The sequence below is a fragment of the Etheostoma cragini genome, chromosome 7, assembly GCF_013103735.1.
Source record: "Etheostoma cragini isolate CJK2018 chromosome 7, CSU_Ecrag_1.0, whole genome shotgun sequence".
NCBI classification, from domain to species: domain Eukaryota; kingdom Metazoa; phylum Chordata; class Actinopteri; order Perciformes; family Percidae; genus Etheostoma; species Etheostoma cragini.
In genome coordinates this window covers 11,980,126-11,999,395 of record NC_048413.1, presented here as the reverse complement: position 1 = coordinate 11,999,395, position 19,270 = coordinate 11,980,126, and the positions used below count along the sequence as shown (strand labels likewise).

Here is a 19,270-nt window from a genome sequence, read left to right as displayed (position 1 = left end):
CTTTACTTGTTTTCAACTCAGATCCACAGCCACGCTGTAATCACACTGCATGCTGAGGAGACCATATCCACAGAGGACACATAGTCTGGATGCCAAAGCTGTCTCACAACATTCTCACACTGTGGAAATCGAGGAGGACACTTCTCTCATCTTTGGCAAAGGTATGAGGTTAAACGGTTAAATTAGTGATACATCCAAACCATTCACTTACAGGAGGGAGTACTTAAAGAAAGTCAAGGATTTGAGAAGAGCTCTGTTTTGTGTCCAACTATGAAAGAACAATTGAAGTGATGGCTGGGAACTTGGAGAGATTTCTGTGAGGTTTGAAATGGAACTCTCCATGTCTTGATGGGCTGTTGGTGATGGTAAGTGGGTTGCTCTGTAATCTGGGTGGTCAAGGATCCCAGCTGTCCAAGTTGCCTAAACCATGCCAGCTGGACACAACAAGGCTCTGGGAGCCACTGGGACAGCCAGAGAGATGGGGAACAGATTTCCTGGTAGAATTGGTAGCAGAGGAGAGAGGGTTCAGAACAGCCACAGGATTAGGGATTTCTGTGATAGCGGTGACTGAAGACAAGCCAGTGGTAACCAAAAACTTTGGCACTTGATCCAAGTGTGGAAAAAAAACAAAGGGAAATGATGGATACAGTGTGGGATGAAGGAGAAAATGATATGAAGCTCATGAAGAAGCTCCATGGAGAATACAACTGAATTATCTCAAGAGTGACAGCCTTTGTAATACTTCGTTGCTTTCACTTTGGATTATACCCACAGTGCTGCATCAGTATCTTTGAATGCCATAACAGATTACCTCAATTACAGCAGAATGTCCCATCTGGCACCTAATGCCCTGAAAGCCCACCACTAACTGTCTAACATTGAGTTCATGCTTTTGTGTGTATAGCAAGTGTGTGTTGTTGCATGTGTGCGTATGAGTGGTGTTCATGCCATTGTGATATCTAATGAGTGCTGTCTAGCTGTTTCACATCTCTCTTTTTCTTGCTTCTCTGTTCTCAACATGTGTAATTGTGCACTGTATTGTGCTCACGTGTACCAGAATTGCTAAATGTGTGTCTATGAGAGGAATTGGTGTGTTGTCTCTGTTGATGCTGAATTGTCTATTTAAGCCAAGAACAGGAGCTTAAGTCATCAGCTTCATGCACCTTTATAGAGGACAGAGCTGGTCCTGGAGACAGAGAGGATATTGTCCTTTTTTTAAATTGAGTTAGTTTGTCATTACAGACATCTGGAGGGAGTGAGACATATTTTCCCTTAAGAGGACTTAAGATGATATGATCAGTCATTGTCTCCTTCTTTTATCACATTTAAAGTTGTCTCTCCTCCTATCTACTCTTATTGAAACAAAACCTGACATAATCATAATAAATTACAGCAAAAATCCAGAGGATTTACGTGGTTTCCAGAAAGGACATTGTGGTTAAACGAGGACACAAAGCAAAGAGAATAGTTTTGGATGCAGTTGTCTGGTTGGCCCTGCTGTGTAAATGAATCCCCACCGATAAATATTCACATCTGCAGACCAGAGATGCATGCAAGTGAACACAGAAAAAATATCAGGGGTAAAGGCAGGGTGACACGTTTACATTTCCTAATGCAATAATAGGGGGACTGACAGGAAGTGAAAGTGAGATGTGAAAACTGCATCCTTTGGTGCCCGCAAGGTTTCATGTTACAGGATTTTGCAGCTCTCATTGTTGGTGATGACAGAGCTGGTGGTGAGTTTTAGCTTATTATCTTTATTTCTTTTCAGCTCCATTTAGGCTTTGATGGTGTGGATCTGTATCAGTCCATTACTTGGATGAAAACACTTATTTTTCCTCTTCTCAATGTCTCATGAGACTACCCAACTTTATTATTTCCAGGCAGTTAGCTGGGCACCTGGGAGCTCAGGGCGTTGAATTGTGTGTGTGTGTGTGGGAATGTTTGCTTGCTTGTATCCATGTACATTTTTGGATGTCCAGTGTGTAAAAACACGAGAGTTTAATACGAGTAGAAAAGAGACAAAGACATCTGCAATTCCATGACTGAAGCATGAGGGTAAGTTGAGCCTTGCAATTTGGCCTATTCTTCTCTTAAGAAAACACTCAATGGAAACTGCTCAACACAGTGGAAAGAAAATAAAAACACACGCAAGCACGTGGAAAGATCAAGTGGAAAGTCCTCGTGTTTCCCAGTTTGGGAGAGCTTAGCAATCAAGCCTTGGGATCAGGAGCAGTGTTACAATCTGCATCCTCACTGATGAGCCAGTTCTTTTCCTTTAATATTCTTACCTCTTAGTTCATAAAATAGTGTCAGTAATCCTCCTAGATTTTGTGATGCTTTTTTGCAGATTTCACCTAAACGTTAACAGTAGTATAGCCTGAAACAATAGCTGTGAGATTGAGTCAATACTGGGTAAGAATGTGTGTACTTACTGATTTGTCTGGAAATGGTACAGAAGCCCCAAGTGTTTTGTTTCAAATACAAATCAAGGTGAAGCAGAAGCTTTTCCGAAAACATCCTGAAGCATTTCAATCTACATCATTTAGCTGTGCATAATACCCACTGATTTGACATCACACAACAAACATGTGCTGCACTTGAAAGAATCGGAAGGGATGGAGAATAATGAGATCTGGATCTTGTTAAAATGCCAACAACCGATATAGACAACACATTGGATTGTCTGGTCAGAAAGGTAACTGCACAATGTCTTTATCAGTCCAAACATCCTTCTTCTTCTTCTTCTTCTTCTTCTTCTTCTTCTTCTTCTTCTTCTTCTTCTTCTCCATTCATGTGAATGAATCAGGCAGCTTCTAATCAGCATGTGGAGCACATGTTTGCTTTATTTGCTCTCATGAGATTGAACATGTATACAAATGGACCCCCGTTTATAGCTCTCACACACAGACAAGAACACAAAGAGTCATCCAGTCCAGTGCACTGGTATGCAGACACACACACATGCACAAACAGGCACTTGCACACATAGACATCACAAGGGCCTTGAGCATCTGTCCTTTTTTCTGATGGAGAGAAAGTGCCCTTTTCTGGTTACATATATGGATTTTTTATTAATGAATATAACCTATATATATTCCTGTTTACACACAGCTTCCCTGTCAAACAAATGTATTTATTTAATAAAAAAATAAAATTAGCAGATTGGGGGATGAGACCATGTCGAGCCCTCTCTCTCTCTCCCTCTGCAATGCTGTACTTAATGGAGACACTCCAGGTGAACAGCAACAGTAAAATCTGTGTCTAATAACGTCACAATAGCCACATTGATATGCAAATTAGGAGTTAACGTATGTGCTAATTTGCATACAATTGACAAGGCAGAGGAAGTGAAAAGGATAAGCAAAATAACTAAAACATATGAGCACAAAACCTCCCCAGTCAATGAATTAAGAGTCTTACCCCCTTAAATGTAGGGTACAAATATGTGTAGATAAATTCAGAAGAACTCTACAGATGCAGCCTAAAACAAATACCATCTAAACATGTATTTTGGAAGTTTTATTACAATTAGAGTAAAAGAAGACATGGAAGCAAAATACACCAAAATCTCAAAATTGACCAAAACATGGAAAAAAGTGTTCTGCATTAAACAGTAACTTCATTAGTCTGATCTTAGGCTCCTGCTCTAATAATAAGAATGTTTTCGTTATTGAAGCAGTGTTTTTTTCCTGTAAAATTAACAAAATTGCAGCAACAGCCTTTTTCAGTTTAGTGTAAAGATTTTTGTTGAGATTTCTTAAGTGTGTTATTTATTCCAATTGCACCAAAATAATTAAAATGAATTATTAGCATATGCAAAATAAACAAATTCTTGGTGAAACTATGTCCCTCTACTTGATGCAGTCCCTCATGCTAAATACATACATGAAACTAGTAGTGTAGAAAACATGTTGAGTATTTATTGAAACTATTATACAATTGGGTAAGGGAAAATAAGATAAATTGGTAAGGTAGTCAAAGTTGTGCTATTATATTTAGTGTTTTGTTTAAATTTAATATGAATAATTTATTAACTATTTTATTCTATTTTCCCCTTGAGCCCCTGCCGCCTAAAATGTCTGTGCACGTCCCTGTGCACAAACACAAGCAAGCACCTAAGTGGAAGGCTGAAGCCACTACAGTGTGTTTGTTTTTGTGCGGATGGCCAATTCCGATGGGCGGACTTTCAAAGCCGTTTCTAATCCATTTGATTAGCTGAACCCAAGAACCTGGGCTGCAGACAAAGAGCTCTTTCACACATGCACTCGCTGCTTACAGCTACATGTGATCTCAGGAATCTGTACATCACAAAACATTCTTCTGCATTCCACCTCCCTTCTGTCCTGCTGTTTGTGTTTCCCTCTCTTTAGCCTCGACTGATAAGGCCACTGAAGTGTTTCTGACTTGAAATAGTGTCCATCATCATGTGTTTCTTTCCTTGTACTTTCAGGGTGTTTAGTGAAAACGTTTTTTAGCTTTTCTGCTTAATCATTATCCATTTCCTCCATAGAAATAACTTAAAGAACAGGAATGGATTCTATGTAAGAGGGGGAAAACAACAGAAACCACTGATAAAATACATTAATTAACCACACCACAAATTACAGCCACAAACATTGTCACCAAATTCAATAAACTCCTATCTTATAAGGCGTGTAAACTGTAGCGTTCCTCTATAAGAAGGCTAGGAGATGTTCTCTGGAGTGGTTTTGCCAGCAATTTATTAGCAAACAGTACCCAGGCTACTGTGGGCCATAACCAATGCCAAAACCACAGAACTCTTGTCATTACTGTTTGCTCTTACACCTAGCCTCTTGGTTAAACTTGAGCAGGACGTAGCAAGGCATAGCTGGGTGTAGCAGGGCACTGCAGGGTGTAGCAGGGCACGGAGCAGGACCACGGCAACAGCTGCAACCATGATTTACTGCAGTTGCTACCTTAATCCGAGGAAAACTGTGGGGCGAAAAAACGTAAGGACTCCAGGGAATAGGCGCTCCAGAGCTAAGTTAGTGACAAGCATTAGGTAGCCAGACATTTTAATATTCGCAGCTAGTGTTAGAGCAGACAATGCTCTCCTTACATTTTGTTAGTGTTTTTGGTTTTGGAAAGGGTGAAAGACAAAAAAGACATCACTCTTTGTACACAGAGTATAACTCATGCTAAAGCACAATGCACCCTTCTTCAGCATGTTAAGAAAATTGAAGCTGCCTGGTTAAGGTTGCTAAGATTTAATTGGACAACCCTGTTCAGCAGCGGGAATTAGAAAACAGTCAGTGAAAGCTGCAAAAACCGAACCGATGCAAAATGAAAAGCACACAAACTCCAAAAACACACGTGACGAAATATATACTCTGTCTAACATGACCTCACCTTCTGTTGTGTAAACTAGATGCAGCTTTTTTCTGTAGCATTTGTTTTCGGGGTTAGTGTGCTTTTCATTTTGCATCTGTCCCGTATTTGAAGCGTTTTTGTGTATTCGGTTGTGTTATGGTGTATTTGCAGCGTGTATGCTGAATGCTTTGCACGTGTTGTCAAATTAATATAGATGTTTTCTTAATTTGCTTATGTTTGTCTATTTACATGTGTTGTCTCGAGTTGCAATGCGTTTGCCCCTGTCGGCCACCGTACTTATCTACATGGAAGCTGACAAATATGCTTGCTTTATGCAATTGTTTATTATTATTGAAACAATCGGAAACAATGACAAAAACTGTCTAGAACATTACTTTGTAATACCAACAAAATCTAGTGTCCCAATTTATACTTACTAAAGGTTAACTAGACATTCCTTTTTTTAAGCAGCCCAACAATGGACCTTGTGCATTACATTACAATGCTTGGCCATTAAGTTGCATTTGAGCCTTGAAGTACTCCGGTGATAACTCAATTCACATCGACAGTACATGCAAATACCTTAGGCCTTGTGGAGAGTACCATCAGGAAGGGCATTGAAACTGAACTTGTGTCAAATGACTCTTTTCTGTATCTATTTCTGTTCATGGAGGTTTTGTTTCTGCTAGCCATCCACAACATTGCCTCCTGATTTCCAAAACTATGGAGAATGTGCATGCGTTAATCAAATTTACGTTAACTTGTTACTATTGCGTTAATTTGACTGTTAAAAAAACACTTTCTATACCAGTATGGGAAAAGTGAATTGCTGTAATTGCTTGGATTCCTATAAATGTAGCCAGCAAAAAGTTCCAAAATATTTGAGAATGTGGCCATAAACAAATCTGTTTTAGATATGAAAAAAAACGCAGCAGAAATGCATTCCTCCTCGTTACATTTATGTCAACATATCGTTAGCAGCTCCCATGTGTTGCCATCTCTGGTCCTGAAGCTGATTTGGGAAAAGTAATGAAAGGGCCATCTGGTTTGACAGGGCCTCTGACATCAAATGTCTTCTGTTAAAAGACCAGGAGAAATCCCAGGGAGGACAGACATGGTCACACTCACGTGTACCCCACCTTCTAGTCGAAGCCTAAACACATGAGTTAATGTGTGAAGTATGTATTGCTGTAAAACGGTGGTGATCAAAATACCTCAGAGGAACCTTAAAACCTGTGGTGTAAATAGCTGGGAGAGCGTGTTCCTCGTTTGAGATTTGCTTCACCAACTCTGGATCAAAGTGTTTACAAGTCCCATCAGGCCACTGCTGCTCTTCTTACAGTTCCATCCCAACCCCAAGCGTTTAGATTGCAAACAAGAAAAACTTGGGATAGAGTGAACATCTTGTATTTTGTTTTCATTGTTTCCGTCCAGAGCCGAAAGGCACATTTTCTGAACGTGAGCATCTGTGAGCAGGTATTTACTGGGTCTTAAGAATATGGGCAAACACACATGCTTTCAGGGCCATATGTATTAGTTTTGACACACACATGCACACCCATACATGTGCACACAACTGCCTTCTCTAATAGACAAAGGTCATCTCATGGATGATGTAATAAATAAATAAAACACCATATCCAAAACATTTAATGAAATATGCTTTAGGTATCACCCCCAAAATATCAATATAAAGGTGTGTTCCACAATTTAATTTATTGTTCCAGACAAAAGCACATGGGACAGAGACTGACTGAAAGCCTGAGTGTGTGTGTTTGTGTGTGTCTGTGTGTGTGTGTATGTGTTAGCAGGTGGTGCAAAATGCAGGAGGTTTTATGCGACACAGAGGAGAGGCAGATCTGGGAGGGAGTGTCGGTGTGATTTGACTCTGGAATCAGGCCTTCTACTGTCTCTTGGGTCGGTCTCTGTTCTGCTTGCTGGAGACAATGTGGCAGCAACAACTGATGGAATGTTTTCCCAAGGATAATGATAGCAATCCCTAAAACAATATTACCTTCTCTTTCTGCATAGGCAGAGCAAAACACACAAGCAATACACAGTTAATTAAAGATAGAGGAAAACATCTGTGATGGGCAGGGGAAGAAAAAAAAGTTGGTTTGTGCTTTTATGCCTGAGCACGTTCATCAGTGTGGTAATACCCATGACAGATTGTTAACTCAGGTGAGGGGATCTTCAGTTTTCCATGGTCCTGCTCTCTGGAACAAGCTGCCTGATGAGCATGTCCATCACAACTGTGTCCACATCTAAAAACAAACTGAAAACCTTATTTTCTCAGGCATTTGCTTAATTAGTGTGTGTGTGTTTGTTTTGTGTTGTGATGTGTGAGTGTGTGTGTGTGTGTGTGTGTGTATGTGTGTGTGTGCGCGCATGCATGTGTCTATGTATTTGTATGATCACACTTGTATGTTATATTTTTTTGTTGATTACCCTGTTGTGTTTATTGCATAATTGTTTATCTTTTGGCTGTTAAATGCAATGTTTAATGTAAAGCACCTTGGGTTTAATTGTAATGAAAAGTGCTACATAAATAAAATTGACATTGACATCTCCAAATACAGAGTCGTTATATAATAAACACAATATGGCATTGGATTGTATACAACAATGACTGCTGCTTATCTGCACTATTGTGTTTTGTGTTTTATTTGTTCTGAGTTGAAACAAATAAACCATAAAGTATTCAGTGTGACAGACTAGCAGAGCTATTCGGGTTTTGGCAGGTACCCTCAATTCTCTTATTTTCTTCCCTCCCTCCCTCTCTTTTTCTTTCTCCCTCTCTCTTCTCTCTCTCTTGCCTAGCTACTAGCCAGCTGTGAGCCTGTCCAGCCAGTCAGCGTGAGACATCTGGGATGCATTGGACCTGTGAGAAAGGACAGAGGGCAGCTGGAACCTATCAGTTATTGTATTGCAGGGTAGCCCAGAGATCAGCAGATCTGTTCTGTGTGTTTGGGATTTGACCTGTCCTGAGTTCTGAACTCATCCACTGTCACTATCAAGTGAAATGATAGGTACACAGGAGGGGTGATGATAAAACTGTGTTTACACACTGATCTACTGTAGGTTCACTTGTGTGTTTTACGGATAGCACAAGTTATTTTTATGTACGTGTCCAAGACATGGAATAATGCAGGTTTGAGCTTCAGTAGTATTGTCTTTTATTGGGTCTTAAAAAGGCCTTGTCAACACTGTAGTCATTGAGATGACTCTCCTTTGTTACCACTGTTTTACTTTGTTGTGCAGCATCCTAGGGTGGGGTATGTATTTGTACTGTTTTGTGTATTGTTTGTATGTAAAATAAATAAAAAAAACATGTTTAGTGAATGAATAACCAGACATGGATATTTATTGGATTGCTTTTCTAAAGACTTGCTCTTCAGAAAGTTACTTTTATTTTTTTAGTATGAACTACAGTCTAAAAGTCTAAAGAGCAGCCACTAAACACTCCTAATTCCTTCAGACAGAAGTTCAAGGATACTAAATTATGGAATCAAACATTGGGACTCAGCCAATGACTGAGTCCAATACCCCTTTTCAGCAGCATTCCCCGTCTCGTTCACCAAAAACAGAGTCAAAATCTGTGGACAGGTTAAACCAGGTGTGGCCTGACCTGGGCCCAGGAAGCCTGGGGTTAGATCTGGAGCTTAATGCAGGGGGACAGGTGTGTTGATTGGGGGCGCTTATACTAATGTGGCCTGACACCAGGAGCCTACGGTGGTGATGGGGATATTTGGACATGCCTGTACACTGTAATCCTTTTGTGCTTGGCCTTTTCAGACAGGAAGTGTGTGAGTGAAAAAAAAATGTGGAAAAATCACCTGACAAGCATTTCTTTAAAAAAAATCTTCCCTCTGGCAGCGTAAAACTCCAAACACACCTGCCTAAAGGCATCTGACACCTGCAGTGTCTGAGACATGAGACTGACACCAACATGTCAAAGTGGATGGGGATACCGGTAAGACTTGTCAAATTAAAGTAATTTCAAATGATAGTGACTGTGTCCATAATTTGATTAGTGCTTTTGGACAAGCAAATAATATTATCTTGCCCTGGCACATGAAAGAAATTCCAAGCCAGCATGTCCCACTGTGAAAAGCAGGGGACAACAAGAAGCTGGAGTCCACATAACAGTACTCCCCTTTAGGGGTTTGAGTTGTGGGCAGTCAGAGATCATGGTTTTGGCTTTCAGTGTTTTTAAGAAAACAATATGTATCATCCCTGCCAGAAATCAGGACCCACCCAGAGATGAGGGAGCAAAACGCAATGATTCTCAAGTATGCAGTCTCCTACCCAGATACATTTACACAGACAACCCCTCGTACAACACACACACACACACACACACACACACACACACACACACACACACACACACACACACACACACACACACAAACACACACACACACACACACACACACACACACACACACACACAGTTGAACCCAGCTTCCTGACATTTAATACACATTTTTTGCCTGTATGAAATGTCTTGTGCTCTCACAAATCTCAACTGTAAAACTCCTTGCAGGTGCCCAACACTAAATTCATGTGTGAAATACGACAAAGCAATTCCAGGCGAAGGTGTCCAAGCTCAACTCCATGACCTTTCACAACCACCAATCCACGCTAGGAATTTACAGCTAGATTAGTGTTTTGGATTTCATCCCTCCCATTGTATTCTCTCTCATGTCTGGCCAACCAACCAAAAGCCTCTTATTCACATACTGCTTCCATATGCTCAATAAATGCCCTAAGCTATTGGTATTGTGGGCTAAAATCCAGCTGCAGAGTAGATGATGTTGGCACTGCAGGGCCTATTGTAGCTCTGTAAAATACAATTTGTTCATGCCTGCTAATGTGGCCGTTTCCTGATAAGCAGCAAGCAGTTAGTGAGACCACCAGAACTTTTTTCCCAGAAGAAGGAGGCAACAGTTGTGTCTTTTTAGGTGACCCCGTGTTGCTCTGTTGCTCCCTGTGGTTCCCAGACTGCTTGCTTTGTGCTCCGACCCATCTTCCAGTTATATAGTTCTCCCCTGGTCACAGTACATTAATCTATTATGTCATCCTCAAATTGCAGTTTTTGTTTTAGTTTGCTTTCCAAATAATCAAAAATCATTGAGGCAAGATGCTGTCCAACACAGTGACTCATTGTTCTTTGAGTGTAAACAACACACTTGAAGTGCATATTAATCACTGGTGACAATGACAGAGCTGAGGCAATGCAAACCTTTTGTAGGTTCATAGTCTTGCTGAACGAAGCTTTTGTGTACGCAAGTGTCACAACGAGACCACCCAACACAATGCTGTATGATGTGTAACACGGACCTGTGTCTGCAATAAAGCTTTACATAATGCCACTGAGAACGCCTGAGTGACTTGACAGACAGAGATCATACACTCTTTGGATGTGACACAAATGTTTAAAGTTGAAATAATTGTAAAGGAATAAATAAGTGTGTTCTTGATGTTTCTTTTTTATTTGTGTAGTTATTTGGGCAAAACTGTAATTAAAAAAAGGAAGAAGATGCAGTTTTTTTGTGATTAGGATGCCTATGTTAGTGTTCTCCAAGAAGTGTACACTTTTGGTTGCAACTGACAGTGTCGGTACTGTAATTTGATTGCAAATCAGTGTGGACGAGCACTAAAGTGCAGTAGTGAGGTTTGTTAGAAAAGTGGCGGAGGGGGGGGGGGGGGGCTTGTATTGTGTTCGTAGGCTTCACAGGCATTAACATGCTCCAGTCGGTAGCACACTACTGAAGTTGACAGCGCATCTCCTATCAATACTGTTTCAATCATGATCATAGAAAGGTTTTATCTTCTTTTGAAAAATGTAAAAATAAGCAAAATAGGTTCACAATATTTGTGTTTCTTTACTCAGAATGTGAGGAGAACCGCTCAGCCATCGGACTTGCAAATCATGTTCCCCCTCCTTCACATGTAAATGTACTTCCTTTCAGGAAGCTGACTTCGCACCATCCTTTCTCTTCGAGACTATCTGATTCCTGCAGCTCCGGGGCCGCTGTGGGAAACCTGGGAATCTTGGAATTCCAGAATTCCAAATTAGTTCCCTTTCCTTCCAGTGTTTTTCTAGTTACCCTTCCCTCTGTGACTTATAGGTCAGATGAGTGTTTTTGAAATGATCCAGTTCAGCACTGCTCTTCCATCAAAGTCACAGATGGAGACCTGTCCTGCAGAGGGGCTGTTAGAATCACTGTAACACAGCTCACTGACTCACAAACAACTCGTGACCCATGCAGCTATTTTTTTCACCTGCTAGACACTCCTGGAGTCATCACTGAAACTATACACATTCAGAGTTGATTGTTCTAATTATTCACTAGTGCAAATTGACAAGTTGGCTTCTCCCACAAACAGAGTTAACCTCTTATGACACCCAATCTATGTTTTGGGCCACCAAGGGTCTGTCGTCAATTTAACCTTTGACCTCATTGTTGTCTGTTAGTTTAGCCGCTGCTTTCTCTTGCTCCCCCTCTATCCCTGGGGTTTATGCATTATTCTGCAGTACGTCCTTCTCGCTCTGACTAACTCTCTCCAAGAATCTTTTATCCTTTCAGTTTTCACCAAGTGTTTCATCTTCTCTCCTTTGTATTTCTTTGTTTTACCTTCATTTAGCGCAATTCTTTTTTCCATCTCCATTCATCTCTTTCCTGTCTTTCTTCAAAGAAGCCATCTATTGTAATAACCGTATTGACAGACAATTGAGCACCACTTTGTTGTTCTCTCCACAGCTCCTGCAGTTGCGATGGTGTAACAGTGAGTGCCTGGGTCAGATTCAGCACAGCTCTCCACAGTATTGTTTTGAGGTCTGATGTTAAAGGGAAACTTTGGGGATTTTTGACCAGCTTTGTATCAAAGTGGGTAGTATGTGCATAAGAAGAATTTTTAACTTTGTTGCTAGCTCCTGGAGCTCCCCGCTCACAAGGCAGTAAAAGTCTGCAAGGATGATGCATTTCACAGTCAATCACCGCCGGCCGGTGAGGATAGCGGAGCAGAGCTGTCCCTTGTCTGGGGGCAACTGGTGGTGCGGATGTGGTCAATGTGCACTGATGGGAAAAGAAGCGGAGTCACTGCTTCAGCAAATTTCACAGTGGCTGAAAAGAAATTGGGAAAAAAATTTCAGCAGTATGAAAAGGACGTCTGAGACAGTGTTTTGGGAGTGGGCTTGGAAGGCAACAAGTCCAGTGCATTCTGGTTGTTGTAGGTTTTCTACATTTTGTAAAAGTGAATACCACAGCCAGTTTTCTCAGTTTTCTCTAGGCATGTAGGACCAATTTAAAAAAAGATTGTACCTTTCTACTACTTAGACAGCCCAGTGTTATGTCTACATCTTCCCTGTGGTAAAACTCTTCTGTAAACTGAACCATGAAGGCTGGGGTAACAGAAATTATGAAATAATAATCCAGTATTTCGCCACATGGCTTCTAGCCTCTTTAGAATTCTGAATTATCCAAGCAGGTATTCCCAAGATCTCAACACGATTAGAGGGATCTATGTGTACATGTGAGAAGGTGGAGAGGCTGCAGAGTCATAGTCACCAGAGTAGCGTAATAGAGGTCTAACAGAGTGCAAACACACAATAAATCTTTTGTCACAAAAGAAGGGGAGAGCACATTGGCCAGATTACATGAAACATACTGGACATACATCTGGTTAGCCTCTGTAATTAGGTGAGGGTGTTTTTAATCATTGTGACATGGATTCTGATATGTGGGAAACAAACAATATTTACTAAGGCTGTTATTCTTGGTTAATATGACAGAAATGGCTGACAGCTGGGTTCTTAAAGTGGTGTGATGGCAATGCTGACATAGAGTAACTCCTTGGGAGAACCTTACTCTGGCAGCCTATATTGCATAATGGGGCTCTGTCTAAGATGACATCAGAGACTGTTTAAAAAAAGACTCATAGATTGGGTCTTAAAAATATACTTGGGTCCTATGTAGAGCTGCATTCAAAAAATCAACGTTTCCCATACTTTCTTGAAATAGAAAACAAAGACAAAGGTCCTACATGAATGGAACTTAATGATCTCAGAGTTTGTTGTTTCTAAAACTGTCCTGGATAAACAGTATGTCTTGCCAAAATAAAATTTTCTGCATTCAAACCAAGACAGAAGAAACACCCATGTTCAAGACTGCATTTATATTTTGGTTTGTTGATGTCAAATAAGCCAAAGAGTGACTTATAATAAACGCATTGCAAGTAGAATGAACAATCAAGATATCAGTAAATTAATTTACACCTTTTGAATTGAGTCAACTCAAACTGACCACTGTTGTAAACCACCATACCCAAGTGGTTCACTTAGGTTTATTCTAGGTTCAGTGCATTTCACATTGAAATCAATCAGTTTGGCAAACACAAGTCTGGGTGACACATTGTCAGTGATAGTCAACACAAAAAACAAACACATATTGACACAGCTGTCTGTTTATGATGGCAACAGAGAGGTAAACTGAGCAGATAAGCAAAGAAACACAAGGTCTAAGATACAGGCGGAGATGCAGGCTAACTCTACAAAAGCCAGATGCTATCTTGGCTTCCGATATTAGTTCCTTATTATTTATTAACCTCACTCATGGTTCATACCAAGGATTTCCAGAAACTTTACTTCCCAATATCCGTTGCATCCAGTTCTTCATGAACAAGATGAAGTCAATCAATCAATTTTATTTATGGTGTCAAATTATAATAAGAGTTATCTCAGGACAATTTACAGTAGGTCTAGACCACAGTTTAAGAACCAACAATTCGCCCCAAAAGCAAGCATTGGGTGCGACAGTGGTGAGGAAACACTTCCTCCAGGCAGAACCCTTGGACAGATCATGACTTTTGGTGGGCGGCCATCTGACACTGCGGCTGTGACACAGAGTCACTGATACAGATTTAAAGAAACGTGATTCATGATAAATACACCATGGCAGCAGCTGCAATAGGGATTTAGGTGCCACCTCAATCAAATTGTAACATGTGGAGAAATGTCAGCTTAATTGTGTAGCAGGTAAAAAGGTTGACAACGACACTTTGGGACTTTTGCCCAAAGATAACCAAAGATTGGGGTTTCAAACACACCATTCTTTGATTTTAACTACTTATTTGTATTTAAACCTGATGTTCCCTCAAACACAGGCAAGTCCACAATTAAATACTCATACAAGTAAAGATGTCATCACAAACTAAACTCCACTGCCGATATAGGCACTCCACACTCCCTTACTATAAGCTTTATCAAAGAGGAACTTACTATTAAGTGTGGAGATGGTACCTGCCTCCAAATCCAAGACTGGAAGCTGGTTTAATAGGAGAGGAGCCTAATGGCAGAAGGCTCTGGCTCCCATTCTACATTTGGAGTTTCTGAGAACCACAAGTAACTCGGCATTCTGGGAGCGCAGTGCTTTAGTGGGGCTCTTTACTCTGAACTCTTTAAGATACGTATGATGGTGCCCAACCATTGAGAGCTTTGTAGGTCAGGAGAAGGATTTTAAATTAATTCCTGGATTTTACAATAAGCCCATCCAGAGAAGCTCATGCGGGAGAAATACCAGAGTTATTACAACCAACTAATGTGATTTAGTAATGAATGTGTTTTTAACAAAACATGAAAGAATATGTAGTGACCACTACAAAGTTTGATTACAAAAAAATCTGAGTTTACAGTGTCATTGCTATGAGTCATTTACTGTCAATACACATGTACATATGGATTTGACAGGAAGCTAATGCTGAGAAGCTAATACGGGAGAAATACCAGAGTTCTGAACTTTCCGGCCTATCTGATGCCGATGGAAACCCATTAAAACAAATCCCACCTATCAACACTGTGTCCAAATGTCCTAGAAAACAGACAAGCACCATTTAGCCGCTGTAATGTTCCAACATGTGCTGCTCAGAATGACTTCAGCTGTGCTTGCAACTCCAAGGACATTGTTGTCCTGTTGCAGCTGATGTAACAGCAGCCACTGGCCAGGCAGTTACATAAGCTCTGAAGCCACATAAAAAAAACAAATTGGAAATGAAAATCACAGAAAATCTTATTGGTCACTTTGAGTGAACCACACGACTCCTCCTAACACAGGCTACTGTCCAAGCACACCACAACAGCTCTGCACTGCTAGGATCTCTCTCTTTTACACAATTTGACTGCCATATAGAGGAACCACATATTAACAGCTGGTTGTAGGTGTGCTAGTACAAAGTGTTAACATATTAATGTGATCTGCAGAATTGATGTGCGTGAGAGCACCCAACTGCCACATGTAAAGTGTCACACAGGTTTAGAGCTTCTTCTATTGCTTACTCTTTGCAAAGGAAAAAAAATACAGAAATAAAATATGACACAAACAGTAGTGAGACTGTAAAAGTTGCATTGTTGAAATTCTTCCAAACGCTCTGTGACCAATACAACAAATTACTTCAAAAGTTGAAGTCTTCACTCCTGTGGGCCAAGCTGATGACACAAACAACAAGAAATTATATGATTGTGATCATGAAAATGAAAGCCATCCCTTCTGGTGAGAAGCCAAGAATTCCAAACATGTTTGATCCAGTGAGGCAGAGCGCCCAGCGTCATGCACTCCTTCAACCCTCTTTCCTCTCAAACTGTGAGATCAACAGGAACCGATGTTGTTTATGAACTGTTGGGACACTTGAATCAATGAGATTAGCAACACTCTATATTCTAAAAGATTGTTTGTTATGTCCCTTAAAGTACAAGAATACAAGCACCTGAATGTCCACTGCTTTTTTTCTCCAACTCTTAAGCCCTAAATTGCTGATTTGAGCACTTTTATTGCCTAAAACCGTCAAAGTTTTTACACAAGGGGAAAATGAACAGGTCAAGTTGCAATGAGTTAATGATGTAGTCATTACTAAAAATACAATAAGCATGTTAAGTTTAAGCTGTAGTGTGTCACTTTTTCATATTAACGAACGTCCATTACGTTCAAACCCTTGCTAAATGATACAAAACTAATCAAGACTATCAGCTCCACAAAACTCTCTCTGAATTTCTAAGTGTGGCTTTGTTCAGAAACTGGTGTCGTCCGGCAACATTCACTTTTTTTAATTCTCCTTGTCCTCCTTGGCTACTAGCAACTGCGTGAAGGAAGGGTGGCCCTGGTGCAAGATTGTAAAATGTAAATGAACACAAAGTTCTGTTGTCATTATTTTGAATTCTTCACGGAGGAGACAGAAACTATGCACTGAAGCTTTAAACATGCAAAGAAACTAACAAATATAAAAACATTTGCTTGCTTATCAATACTAACTATTTTTTTTATTTAATCATGAAAATCTAACTTTAAGAACAATGTATGATACATTTGTTCCATAATAACAGATAATAACACACAACACATCACAAATGTTAATTTTCCAACGTGATGTGCTGCATGGAGAAATGCATTCAGGTAACAACTAGAAGTTCTCAATCTACGTACATGTATACACACATACATCAACACTAGTAAAACACACTTTAACTTTAACTGGGAGAGAAACCGTTCAGAATTTTTTTTTCCATGAGCCTTTGCATCACTTCAGCAGAACAGTTCATATGACCCCGCCCCCCCCATACAGAAACTATCTTCTAACTTCTAATTTAGCATTCTTAGTTATCTCTGCTTAAAATGATCTATGCACTGCACATGTGTTTTTTAACAAAACATGAAAGAATATGCAGTGACCACTACAAAGTTTGATTAAACTAAATCTGGGTTTACATTTGGTTTGTCGTTGCTATGAGTCATTTACTGTCGCCAAATATGACACCATTAAAAGAAATAAATGCTCAATTTACGTACCTCTTTTTAAAGTAAAATTGCAAGAAGAACACAACACTGATATACTGGGTTGGTACAATGCTGCGGAATCGCAAAAATTGTCTTGATTGGCCACCGTGCAGATGCGCCTGCTGGAATATATGACTCAACAGGTGTTAAAAAGCACCAAATGTAATGTATGAATCTGTGCTAATATTAGCAAGCTGGGCTGACTAGCTTCTACTTTCTGAGTGGAATGCAAACCTACTGTAAAAGCAGGTCCTCCCCTCTCGCTGACACACAAAATGCTAGAAGTGACGTTGCATATATATATATATATATATATATATATATATTTAGTGGGATCTCATAGTTTGACACTGTTTCAGTGAAGGATTTGTTGAACAACTTGCTTTATGTCAATTTCCTCCCGCAAGCATGTTCAAAGTAAAAACAGCAATTCTACAACTTTTATTCCCATCGTTAAACCATGACCTCTCTTCACAGCCAGGGAGGGGCTGATTAATACAATCCTGCTTATATTAACTTGATTTACAAAATTGTTTGAGTCTACATAAAACATTCCTCTGACTAGAACCAAACTCATGAATGCACTACGTGAATAATGTTAAGCAAGATAAACAACATAATCACTGATAAATCTAAGACATTGCTGTTGAAGTTTCCTATCAAACTGCCAAATGGATGGGAGTCTCCTTCCAGTCATGACACGCACACACACACACACACACACACACACACACACACACACACACACACACACACACACACACACATGCTTGCTGTACTGAATGGTATTTCATAACCCAGAGATTGGATTACAAAGTTCTCTGATCATAACTAAGGCCATTCAGCATTACAATAAAAGAATACTGGAGGGTAGAATATATTTCAGACCCAGGCACTGTAACCACAAACAGATGGGTCCTCTGCCACTGAACTTAATTGATGGAAGAATGGAAATAATTTCAGCCTCACCAATCAGAGGTAATAGAGCCTAGGCCTCCCCTGACACCCCTGTTCTAATTAAATTGTGCTGGTGGTGTGCATTATAAATCCTTGGTTGGTTAATTCTTCTGTGAGTTCTCAACTTTGACTTGCCATTGTACCACAAGACCTGACCCTGTAATTGTACATTCAATTATGTGTGCATTTTTCAAAAAAAGTAATCAAAATAATTAGATTCCTGCATGTCAGCAAGATCTCTGTCTCACTTTATAATTGGTATGACTTTGATGTCTGTAAAACTTACAAATGAAGGGTCTCAATTCCACGTTAATTCCATTTTTATCTTTTTAAGGGATGAAAAGATTACTGGAATATTATACTCAAGTAAAAGGACTGTTTTAGTGAAGTAAAAATATATTTAGATGATTGTGAAAAGTTGCTTTAAAATTGCTTACAGTTGAGAAACAATATCACGCCACGTAGCCCCTATGTAATAAATTACAATAAATTAAATATTCTATATAAATTCCATTTATATAGATGCAATTTTCAACATGCATATACAACTAATTACCAATAACAAATACAACCACCTTCCTGTGGACAGCCTTATTGGAAAATTCAAACTGTTAAACAAAAATGATTGAAAATGATAAAAAAGTATATGGACACAATTGCAGATGTGACAAGCATTATGAAGCCACATGAATTGAATAGCCTGGCATTTCTTATAGAAATCAACAGCAGAATAAAACATCACCAAAGTAGACAACACAGTGACAACAGAAATGTATAAACAATTTAAATGTCAGCAGCTGCAGCCACAAACACACATATTACGGCAAAAGAGACACCGCACACACACAACACTACGCAGACAAAGCAGCAGCTGTTGATGCGGCTCCCTTCGTTTGTTCCATTCTCACACTGTTCAACATGACTTTTCATGGGATTTTTATTTTTGCTCTTTAAGGGATACAACGTCTCGGATTACGTATGTAACCCTTGTTCCCTGAGATAGGGGAACGAGACACTGCGTCGGTTACGACACTATGGGAACGCCTTTAGGCATGACAGGGCTGAATTCAAATGAAAACTACTCCAATCCTATTGGTCCTAGTGAGAACGGTAGCATGTGACGGCATAACCGTAGGGGCATATATGCA

General features: G+C 39.9%; 1 long non-coding RNA gene across 1 annotated transcript in view; it reads right to left on the bottom strand.

Annotated features, from left to right (window-relative positions):
• Nucleotides 1-19,270, bottom strand: part of LOC117947508 — a 1,113,976-nt gene that overhangs the window by 259,716 nt on the left and 834,990 nt on the right. The gene's annotated exons all lie outside the window — the stretch shown is intronic.